Source organism: Fukomys damarensis, unplaced genomic scaffold (assembly GCF_012274545.1).
Source record: "Fukomys damarensis isolate Sample0158 unplaced genomic scaffold, DMR_v1.0_HiC HiC_scaffold_17, whole genome shotgun sequence".
NCBI classification, from domain to species: Eukaryota; Metazoa; Chordata; class Mammalia; order Rodentia; family Bathyergidae; genus Fukomys; species Fukomys damarensis.
In genome coordinates, this window is record NW_022900929.1 from 55,578,406 (window position 1) to 55,590,597 (window position 12,192).

General features: G+C 33.6%; 1 protein-coding gene across 8 annotated transcripts in view; it reads left to right on the top strand.

Moving 5' to 3' along the window:
• The window catches only part of Akap6 (A-kinase anchoring protein 6), a 577,020-nt gene that overhangs the window by 522,933 nt on the left and 41,895 nt on the right, over positions 1 to 12,192 (top strand). The gene's annotated exons all lie outside the window — the stretch shown is intronic.

Here is a 12,192-nt window from a genome sequence, read left to right on the forward strand (position 1 = left end):
ATATAATCTTTTGATGATTTTCACCCCTTTAGCTAACCTCTCTTTTCTCCCCCCTTTTGTACTTCTAAAAGTCTACCTTCTAGTTTTCATCAACTCTTTATTTTAATAATTTATTTATTCACTTTTTAGGTTTCTTATATGGGACAGAACATGCAGTATTTAACCTTCTGAGTCTGGCTGCTTTTGCGTAACATGATAGTCCCCAGTTTCATCTATTGTTTTGCAAAGGGCACAATTTAATTCTTTTTTATGATTGGATAATATTCTTAGCTATTATGAATTGTGCTGCTATAAAAATGAGTATCTATGTATCATTATGATATGAAATCTTTAATTCTTTTAGAAATATGCCAGAGTGGTATAGCTAGATGCAATGGTATTTCTATTTTTACTTTTCTAATGTATCTCCATACTAATTTCCATAGTGATTGTAATGTCTCCATTTCCATCAGCAATGTAGAAGAGCTCCTTTGTCCCCCACACCCTGTCAACATTCACTGATATTAGCAAACCAAATACAGAGGATCATCAAGAAGATCATACATCCTGACCAAGTTGGATTTATTCCAGGGATGCAAGGATGGCTCAACAAACATAAGTCAATGAAGGTAATATACTACATTAACAGAGTCAAGGACAAAAACCATATGATCCTCTCAATAGATGCAGAAAAAACATTTAACAAAATTCAACGAGATTCATGATAAAAAAAAACCCTGCAAAAATTGGAATTGATGGTCTATTTCTCAACTTAATAAAGGCTATCTATGAAAAACCAACAGCCAACATCATATTAAATAGCCAAAAACTGAAAACCTTCACATTAAAATAGGAACAAGAAAGGATGCCCACTATCACTACTCCTCTTCAATATAGTTCTGGAAGTATTAGCCACAGCAATTAGACAAGAGAAAGAAATTAAATCAATAAAGATAGGAAAGGAAGAAGTTAAACTGTCATTATTTGATGACGATGTGATACTCTACATTGAAGACCCAAAAAATTGCACTAAAAGACTTCTAGACTTAATTGACACTTTTAACAGGGTAGCTGGATACAAGGTCAACACTCAAAAATCAATAGCCTTCTTGTACACAAATAATAGACTCACTGAGAGAAAAATTAGGGAAACAATTCCTTTCACAATAGCATCCAAAAAAATGAAGTATCTAGGAATCAATCTAACAAAAGAAGCAAAAGACCTCTACACTGAAAACTACAGTACTCTGAAAAAAAGAGATCGAAGAGGACATAAGAAAATGGAAATATATCCCCTGCTCCTGGCTAGGAAGAATCAACATAGTGAAAATGGCCATACCACCAAAACTATACAGATTCAATTCAATGCCAATTGAAATTCCAACACTATATTTCACAGAACTAGAAAAAAGAATCCAAAAATTCATTTGGAACCAGAAGAGACCTAGAATAGCACAAGCCATCCTAGGCAACAGAGACATGGTAGAGGGTATAACAATTCCCAGTTTGAAACTACACTGCAAAGCAACAGTGCTAAAAGCAGCATGGTACTGGCAAAGAAACAGACCTGAGGATCAGTGGAACAGACTGGAAGACACAAAAACAACTGCAGATGTACTCAGCTACCTCATCTTTGACAAAGGAGGCAACTGTACTCACTGGAGGAAAGATAGCCTCTTTAATACCTGGTGTTGGAAAAACTGGATTTCAAACTGCCAAAGATTAAAACTAGACCCTTATCTCTCACCATGCACTAAACTAAAATCTAAGTGTATTAAAGATCTAAATATTTAAAAAGTCACTAAATTTGCTGGAAGATAAGTTAGGCAGAACTCTTGAAGACATTGGCGTAGGAAAAGACTTTATGATCAAATCCTCAGTAGCATGGGAACTAACAGAAAGAATCAACACCTGGGTTCTTATATTATTAAAAAGCTTCTGCACTGCAAAAGAAACCATCAACAGAACTAAGAGACAACCTACAATGTGAGAAAAAAATTTTACTTGCTGCTCCTCAAAGGACTATTATCTAGAATATATAAAGAACTCAAAGCAATCAGCCCCCCCAAATATAAAAACCCAATTCGAAAATGCACATCTGAAATGAGCAGACATTTCTCAGACAAGGAAGTAAAAGCAGCAAGTAAATATATGAAAAAATGTTCCACATCACTGGTCATTTGAGAGATGCAGATGAAAACAACACGGAGATTCCACCTCACCCCACAAAGAATGGCTGCTATCAACAAGTCACACAATAACAAATGTTGGCAGGGTTGTGGGGAGAAAGGAACCCTTCTCCATTGTTGGTGGGAGTGCAGACTGGTGCAACCACTATGGAAATCAATATAGAGATACCTCAAAGAGCTGGGACTAGAGGTTCCATTTGACCCAGCCATCCCTCTGCTGGGTATCTTTCCAAAAGAATTAAAAGAATCATATCACAGTGATATATGCACACCTATGTTTATAGCAGCGCAGTTTGTAATAGCTAAAACTTGGAAACAGCCCATTTGCCTGCCAGTTGGAGACAGGATAAAGAAGATGTGGTTTTTCTATAAAATGGAATACTACTCAGCCATAAAGAATGAGAAATTAGATTCATTCATAGGAAAATGGATACATACTGAGGATATACTCCTAAGTGAAATAAATAAGTCACACATGTGTAAATACCAAATAGTTTCTCTGGTGTGAAAAACTATAATGGTACTTAAGATCCTAATGATATAAATGACAATGTGAAATAGGAAGAAAAGGGCTAAAGGTGTAGGGTAAGTGGGAAGTGTAGGGGAAATGTAATAAGAGAAAAGAAAAAAAATGAAAAAATGGAAATAAAGTATCTGTAAATAGGTAAGGGAGGAGGGGGTGAAGGGAGGGCACGGATACCGGGAAAAAAATGAGTACCAAGACCTGTCATGTAAAGGTACAAGATCCCAATAATGAATGTAACTGTACTGTATACCTAAAATGTACCAATGAGAAAAAAATCTGGCCATTTGTACTTCTTTTGAGAAGTGTCGCTTCAGTTCATTTGTGCATTTTCTGATGGGGTTATTTGCTTTGAAGATAATTTTTTTTAATTCTTTAATTACTTTTGATACCAATCCCCTATCAGAAGAGCAGCAAAGATTTTGACCATTCTGTAAGTCATCTCTTTACTTGATTGTTTCCTTTGCTGCACAGTCTTTTTAATTTGTTATAATACCATTTATTGATTCTTGATATTATTCCATGTTATTGGAGTCCCATTCAGGAAGTCTTTACCTGTGCCTGTGATCAGCTCTTTCCCTTTTGTTATCTTCCAGCAGTTTCAAAGGTTCTGACAGTTATATTTAGGTGTGATCCATTTTGATTTGATTTGATATAGGATAAAAAATAGGGATCTAGTTTCAGTCTTCTGCATATGAATATCTAGTTTTCATAGCACCATTTATTTAAGAGGCTACTTACTCCAGCATATATTTTGGCTCCTTTATCAGAAATCAGATAAATGTAGTTGTATGAGTTTATTCTGTGTTTTCTATTCCACATATCATTATGTCCGTTTTTGTGACAGTACCGTGTTGTTTTTGTTATTATGGCTTTGTAACAAAACCCTATATTGTGATACTTACAGCGTTTCTATTTTGCTCAAGATTGCTTTGGCTATTCTGCGTATTTTCTGATACAATATAATGTGAATTTCAGGATTGTTTTCTCTAGCTCTGTGGAAAATGTTGGTACTTTAGTAGGAATTGTATTGAATCTGTAGATTGCTTTTGATAATATGGCTATTCTAAGAATATTAGTTCTGTTGATCCATGAACAAGGAAGATCTTTCCATTTTCTAATGTTTTTTTTAATTTCTTTCATCAGCAGTCCATAATTTTCATTTTAAGTTCTTTTACCTCTTTGATTAGGTTGATTCCTAGTTATTTAATTTTTTGAAGCTATTGTGAATTGTACTCCTTTCTTGATTTTTCTCAGGTGCTTCATTATTATCGTACAGGAGTGCTATTGATTTTTGTGTGCTGATTTTGTATCCTGCCAAATTTGTTTGGCTAAATTTGTTTGCCAGATCTAAAAGTCTTGTGCTGGATCTGCTATGTAAAGAATCGTGTCATATGCAAACAGGAAACTTTGACTTTTTCCTTCCTATTTATTTCTCTTTATTTCTTTCTCTTGGCTGATTTCTCTGGCTAGAGTTTGAAGTATTAAACTGAATAGAAGAGGTGAGAGTGAACTCCATTTCTTATTCTGATTTTAGAGGAAATGCTTTCAGATTTTCCTTGTAAGGTGTTACGTTGGCTATAGGTTTATCATATCTAGCTTTTATCAGTTTGTGTTAAAAATTTTCATGTGTTTTTCAGCTGGGTTTTGTCATGGCAGGATGTTGGATTTTGTCAAAGGCTTTCTCTGTGTCTATTGAAATAATCGTGATTTTTATTCTTGATTTTATTTCTGTGATGTATCACATTTATTGACTTACATATCTTGAACCACACTTGCATCCCCAAGATGAAACCAACTTGGTGATGGTGAATGATCTTTTTAATGTGTTGTTCAATTCCATTTGTAAGGATCTTATTGAAGATTTTTGTGTCTGTGTTCATCAAAGATATTGGTTTGTGTTTTTGTTGTTGCTGAATCCTTATCTGGTTTTGATATCAGGGTAATTCTGGCTTCATAGAATGAATTTTAAAGCATTCCTTCCCTTATTACTAGAATATAAAAAAGTTTGAGTAGCATTAGAAAACTTAAATTTTAACATAAAGAATTTATTCATAAAAGATCATATTCCCCAAATGACCTTGAGATCAGTGCCTATTGTTTGTAGGGTCAACTCCCATACCTAACATAAATGAAATATTTATATAGGACAAGAAGGGTTTTTTAATGTGTTATATGTTTTTATAAAGTTCAAGATACAAAATTGAAAAACACATGTAAAACTCTTGCCATTGAAACATAGTCTCCTCCTATAATTCTAATTTTAACAAAACCTTAAGATTTTCTATCTGATGTGCTTGGCATAGGGGACTCAGAAACAGAAGGGACAGTGAATCAGTAAGCCTTCTTGTTCTCTTAGCATCTGGAGCTATGTTGAGTCTAGGGGGTGATTTTCTCCTTAGCGGCTCTTTTAATTGTTTTGAGCTGATGTTAAATTTCTTAAGACCTCCAAGTTATTACCAGTAATCAGAATCGACATAATTGGATGTGTTTTCTTGAAATGACCTGTTTGTTGTAAAGCTATTTAGCTGGCATGGTTTTCTTTTTTCAGGTTCTGTTTGTATGTTTTTTAGAGTATTTTGAAGATCAGAAGTTATATTTTTTCAATACTTGGGAGCCTATAACTATTGTAGTAATAATAAAATATAAGCAAAAATCATTTGCAGCAGGAAAAATTCTGACATTTGGGAAACATTCAAATTGGTGTGAAGACAAAATTGGTTTTCTTTGAAGATTTTTTGAAATTATATGTTATATTTATATTGCTATATTTATAATGTTATATTTATATTATGTTTTATTTATATTAAATTATATGTTCATGGATCAGCAGAACTAATATTGCTAGAATAGCTATATTACCAAAAGCGATCTACAGATTCAATACAATTCCTATTAAAGTACCAACATTTTCCACAGAGCTAGAGAAAACAATCCTGAAATTCACATTATATTGTATCAGAAAATACCCAGAATAGCCAAAGCAATCCTGAGTAAAAAGAGAAATGCTGCAAGCATCACAATATAGGGAAGCTGGACTAGATCTCTGCATACCAGATATAGTTTTTTGTTTTGTTTTTACTACACTTGTATGGCAAAGGCAGTTTTTAGGTTTGCGAAGCCAAGGATGCCTCTTCCTGGCTCAGGCTGCTACTTACAGGCAGATAAAGATAGGAATGAAGAAAGAGTAGACAGATGCCAACAATAAACTGATCACAGGGGTTACATCATTCATTTGGAGGTGTTACTCTGCTTCTGATCTCAGTTAGTTGGATAAAGTGTTCAAGTTTGATGACCAGACAAGTATTTCACCAGTGCGTGATGCTGCATTTGCAGAATATGAAAGACCTCTAAGTGATCTGTTTGATTGCTCATCATCCACCCTCACTTTTTATTCCATTCTCTGCTTGTCCATAGATATTTTTCTACCATATAACCAGTATATTTGATATACTTGCCCAAACTGGGTGTTTGATGAATATTTGCTGAATGAATGATGGTATTCTTTTATTTAATAAATTTTGTTTCATTCTGACATTTGACAGAGTTGTTATATGAATATTAATTCTAACTTCTTATGTTCTCACCAAGTGGCTATGTGTGTCATTGTATTTCTATAAAATATTTTATCTTCATAAGAACATCAAGAAACCAGGCAAGACACACTCCTGAAATCCCACCTGCTCTGGAGATGAAGGCAGAGCTGCAAGTTCAAGACCAGTCTGAACACTTTAATATGAGCTTGTCTAAAAATAAAAGGCATGTAGCTCAGTGATAGAGCACTAGCCTAGGAGTTCAAGCCCTGGGTTCAATCACTAGTACTATCAAAAAAATAACAAAAATGTTAAGAAGATAACCTTTAACTTCTCTTCTTTCCTGATAAAATGGCCCCAGACTCCCAGATCTGTTTCCTGAGTTCAAGGAAACTGCAAGCTTCTACATAGAATCCAGGGAGGCCAGAATGGGTAACCTTGCTATATAAGATAGGGTAGTATGAGAGGGCTCACAAATAGGGAGCTCCAGAGATAGAGGGATCCTCTCAAGTCTTCAGTAAAAGAAACCCTATGAAAGGATTAGAAACAATATGCAGCTTTTGCAAGGCTGGATAATTCCCTTTCCTTTCCTCCGAAGTAGAAACCATCATTCTCAAGGCATGTGATAAGAATACTAAGAAGGGTTTTGCATCAGTAATGGAGTAAAAATAGATGAAGTGTGGTTCTAGTCATGCTAAAAAAGCATTAAAGCAAAACCTGAATGTATAAAACTGCTTCAAAGTAACTTATTTGCATCCCAGGGTAAAGCTCAAGAATACTTATAGGAATACAAGTGTCCAGTATCCACAAGGTAAAATTTACAGTGCCTGACATCCAATAAAAGCTACCGGGCATTAAAACAAAACAAAACAAAACAGGAAAATTCAACTGATGAAGAGAAAAAAATTTCAACCAAAATAAACAGATCCATAAATGATATAGACTATAACCTTTAACTTCTATAAAATTAGTAGATAAAAAATAAAAAGTTATTATACTTGCATTCCATAAAGACACCAATAAAATTGGGCATAACAAATAGAAATGCTGAAGATATCTATCTGAAATAAAATTTAAAAGGATAAACCTAGAATTACTGAGATGAAAATGATACTGGATAAGATTACCAACCAATTAGCTACCACAGAAGAAATAATTAATAAACCTGACAATATAGTGATTAAAAACAATATAGTGCAAAAGTAAACAGAAAGAAAAAAGATGAAAAAAAAAAAAACACACACTGGTGAGCTGTGAGGTAACTTCAACCAGCCTAATATGTATCCAATTAGAACTCCTAAAATGGAGAAAGAGTAAACAAGTTTTGCAGAAATAAGGTCTGAAATTTCCAAAGTCAATTTAAATCAAGTGAGCACAACATTATTAAGTGTCTAAAACAGAGTTGACAAATACACCAAGCAAAAACATCTACAACTGTGAGAAGGCAAAAAAAAAAAAAAACTGACAATTATGGGCAGAGATTCCAAAGAGATTTTTGAGTAAATAATAGACCCGAAAATCAGTGCTTGAATGCTTGAATGAAACTATAAACCAACTTGACCTAACTGATGTATGAAACATTTCACCAAAGCTTTTATAAATAGACAAGCAATAACATGTGTTAGTGATGATGTGGGTAAAACATAATGGTCCACTGATCCACACATCTATTTTTGTTCCAGTACTGTGCAGTACTATGCTTTTTTTTTATCACTGTTGCTTTGTAGTATAGGCTGAAGTCAGGTATTGCTATGCTGCCTGCTTTGCTCTTATTGCCAAAAATTTCTGTTCTGGGTCTCTTCTGGTTCCATATGAATTTTAGAATTGTTTTCTTTAGATCTGTAAGATATGCTGTTGGTATTTTGATTGGGATTGCATTCAATCTGTATGACAGTTTTGGAAGTATGACCATTTTGACAATATTGGTTCTGCCTATCCAGGAGCAAGGAACATCTTTCCATTTTCTAATATCCTCTTTGATCTCCTTCATTAGAGTACTGTAGTTTTCTTTGTAGAGGTCTTTCACCTCCTTGTTTGGTTAGTTTCTAGATATTTCATTTTTCTTGAAATAACTGAGAATGGTATTATTTCATAATTTCCTTTTCATCCCATTCATTGTTGACATACACACATCCTAGTGATTTTTGTGTTGATCTTGTATCCTGCTACTTTGCTAAAGTTGGTTTTTAATTCTAAGAGTATTTTTTTATGAAGTTCTTTGGGTCTTCAGTGTAGAGTATCATGTCATCTGCAAATAAGGATAAATTGAGTTTTTCCTTTTCTATATGTATCCCTTTTATTTCTTTCTCTTGCCTAATTGCTCTGGTTAATGTTTCAAGTACTATGTTGAATGGGAGAAGTGATAGTAGACATCCTTGTCTTGTTCCTGATTTTAGAAGGAATACTTTTAGTTTTCTCCCACTTAGTATAATGCTAGCTACTAATTTCACATGAATAGCCTTTATCATATTCAGGGATAGTCCTTCTAAACCTGTTTTATTTAGGGTTTTTAATCATGAAAGGTATTGGATTTTGTCAAATGTCTTTTCTGAGTCTATTGATAAAATCATGTGGTTTTTGACCTTGCTCTATTTAAATGATGTATTATATTCATTGACTTATGTGTGTCGAACCATCCTTGCATCTCTGAGATGAAACCTATTTGCTCATGATGTATCATCTTTTTGATAAAGTACTGCGTTTTGTTTTTGTTTTTTGTTTTTTGTTTTTTTGTTTTGTTTTTTTTTTGCTAATATCCGGTTGAGGATTTTTGCATCTATGTTCATTAAAGAGATTGGCTTATAGTTTTCTTCTTTAGTTGGGTCTTTATCCTGTTTGGGATCAGGGTGATATTGGCTTCCTTAAATAAATTTGGGGGCACTCCATCCCTTTAAATTTATTTGAAGAACTTGAGGAGTACTGGTGATATAACATCCTTAAAGGTTTTGTAGAATTCAGCAGTGAGTTCATCAGGTCCTGGGCTTTTTTTAGTTGGTAGATTATTTATTACTGAGTCAGGTTCATTGCTTGTTATGGGATTGTTAAGCATATTTATGTCTTCTTGGTTTGTTTTGGTAGTTTGTATGTAACCAGAAATCTGTCCATTTCTTCAAAATTTACTAATTTTTAAGAATATAATTTTTCATAGTAGTTAATATCTTCTGGAGTTTGACAGTGTTTGTTGTGACTTCACTGTTTTCATTTATAATTCCATTGATATGAGTATTTTCTCTCTTTCTGTTGGTGAGTCTTGTAAGGGCTTACCCATTTTATTTATTTTTTTGAAGAATGAGCTTTTTGTTTTGTTGATTTTTAAAAGGTTTTATCTCAATTTCATTGATTTCTGCTCTCATCTTTATAATATCCTCCTTAATTTTTGTTTGGGGCTGGTTTTTTGTTGTTTCTTAAGTATGTTAAGATTTTTCATAAGGTTATTTATTTGGGTTTGCTCTGTTTTCCTAATGTCAGCATTGAGTACAATGAATTTTCCTCTTAGAACTGTTTTCATGGTGTCCAGAGGTTTCATTGAGTTGTATAGTCATTGTCATTAATTTCTAAAAGTTTGAAAATTTCTACTTTGATTTCTTCTGTGATACATTGGTTTTTTAGGAGTATGCTGTTAATTTTCCAGGAGCTTTTGCCTTTTCTGAAGTTTCTTCTGTTACTGATTTCTATTTTCATTGCACAGTGATCAGATAATATACATTGAGTGATTTCATTTCTTTTACATTTACATAAGCAGGCTTTATGGTCTAGTATGTGATCTATTTTGGAAAAAGTACCATGTGCTGCTGTAAAGAATGTATACTCTGTTGTAGCAGAGTGGAATACCCTGTATATATCCATTAGGTTCCTATGTTCAAGGGTATTATTCAGCTCTGAAATTTCTTTATTGGATTTTTGTTTAGTTGATCCATTGCGTTACAAAAGTGAGGGGTCAAAATCCCCTACTGTGATTGTATCAGTCTTTTAATGTCAGCAGTTTTTGTTTTATAAAGATAGGAGCTCCAGTGTTCAGTGCATATATATGTATCAGTGTTATTGCTTCTTGTTGGATTGTTCTTTTAAGTAATATGTAGTGACCTTCATGGTTGCTTCTAATCAGTTTTAACTTAAAGTTTATCATGTCTGATATTAAAATTGTTACCCCTGTCTGTTTTCAGGGTCTTGGTGCATGAAATATTTTTTCCATCCTTTAAATTTTAGTCTACGGATTTCTTTATGGATTACATGAGTTTCTCGAATGCAAAAGACTGTTGAACTCAATTTTTTTTTTTAATGAGTCTGGTAGACTGTGTCTTTTGATTGGAGAGTTCAAGCTGTCAATGTTGAGAGATATTATTGAGATGTACTAGTTATTTACTATCAATGTCTTCTTCATTGTTGGATGTATCTTTTGTTTTTCTTTTACTGATTTTTTTGTTGTTGTTGTTGCTCATTATCTGTTGACCTCACTACATGGGTGTCCACTGCATTGTTTCTGTTGAGAATGTTCTTGAATATTTTGTCTACAGCTAGTTTAGTATTCATATATCTTCTGAGCTGATGTTTTTCGTGGAAATACCTTGAATCTCCATCTGTTTTGAAGGTTAGCTTTCCTGGGTACGTTAATCTGGTTTGGAAGTTATTTGCTGTTAAGGCTTGAAACAATTCACTCGAAGCTCTTCTGGCCTTCAGAGTTTTGTGCTGAGATATTTAACTGGTTGGCCCTTATATGTGACTTTTTGTTTTTCTCTGCTGTGGTTTTTTTGTTTTTTTATTTTTTTGCTGAATATCTTTGAATTTAATAAGGATGTGCCTTGGTGAACTTCTTTCATCATAATTGTTTGGTGTTCTCTAAGCATTGCTTACTTATATTTTAAAGTATTTTCTTATATTTGGGAAATTTTCTTCCATAATTTCTATAAGCATGTTAGTGGATACATCTGTGCAATCTTCTAGATTGTCTTTAACTCTGATTAACCTTACACTGGTCATCTTGTTGTCATCTAGTAGCTGCTGGATAGTCTTCTCTGTTCTTTTGTTTTCTTTCTGGCTACTTTGAGCTCTTTATCATAATTCATTTTGTCTTCAACATCAGACATTCAGTCTTCACAATGGTCTGCATTCACATTTCTGCAGTGTATAAATTCTGTACTGTTTTTTATTTCAAATATTACTATGTGTCATCTTTTCAAGTATTCTATATCGTTGTTGAATCTGTTCATATTTTAAACTTTTGCTTAGCTCATCCAGTTTTTTACCTATTTTACCCAAAATAAACATGGAAATATTGAGTGTAATCACGCTAAATGTTTTGTTCATTTCCTCTATGAACTCATTATTTTCTTCATTGTTTTCATAAATTTTTGCTATCTGGCATTTGTTTTCTTCTCCTGTTGTGACCCCTTGCTCTGCTTTGGGGTAGATGGAGAGAATTCAGAGATCTTCTGTTTCCTTGTTGCTCCATTCTCCTACTTGTATCTGTGTGTGTGTATATTTATTAAAATTATATGTTTATATAATGTATTTATTAAATTATATATGCCCCCCTCTTTCTTTTTCTCTCTTTTTGGGGGGAGTAGAGAAGTGAGGAGAGTTTGTGTATTATGTGTAGCTTTTCGGTAGGATGTTGCTTCCCATGAACAGTTTTCACCTTTGTATGTCCAGTGCTAGTATTTATTCCTTCTGTTATTTAAGTGATTTCTACTGTATCCCTATGTTTTGCCAAAAGAATTGTTTCTGCTTAGAAGAGTATCCAGAGATTCAATCTTATAATACTTTTTATGATAGTCCTTGCAGTTATTCTTCATCCCTTTGTCTATTCTCTATACATACTATGCCTGTTTATCATTTGTGGTTGCTGTGTAGTAGCAGTAGGAGGGTGTTTGGCTGGGCCATGTTAGGCACTAAGGGGAAGCTTGAAAGGGGGACAACTAGTGATGAGAAGAAAAGATTGCTGTGGGTTCTGATTTTATTGGAGTACTTT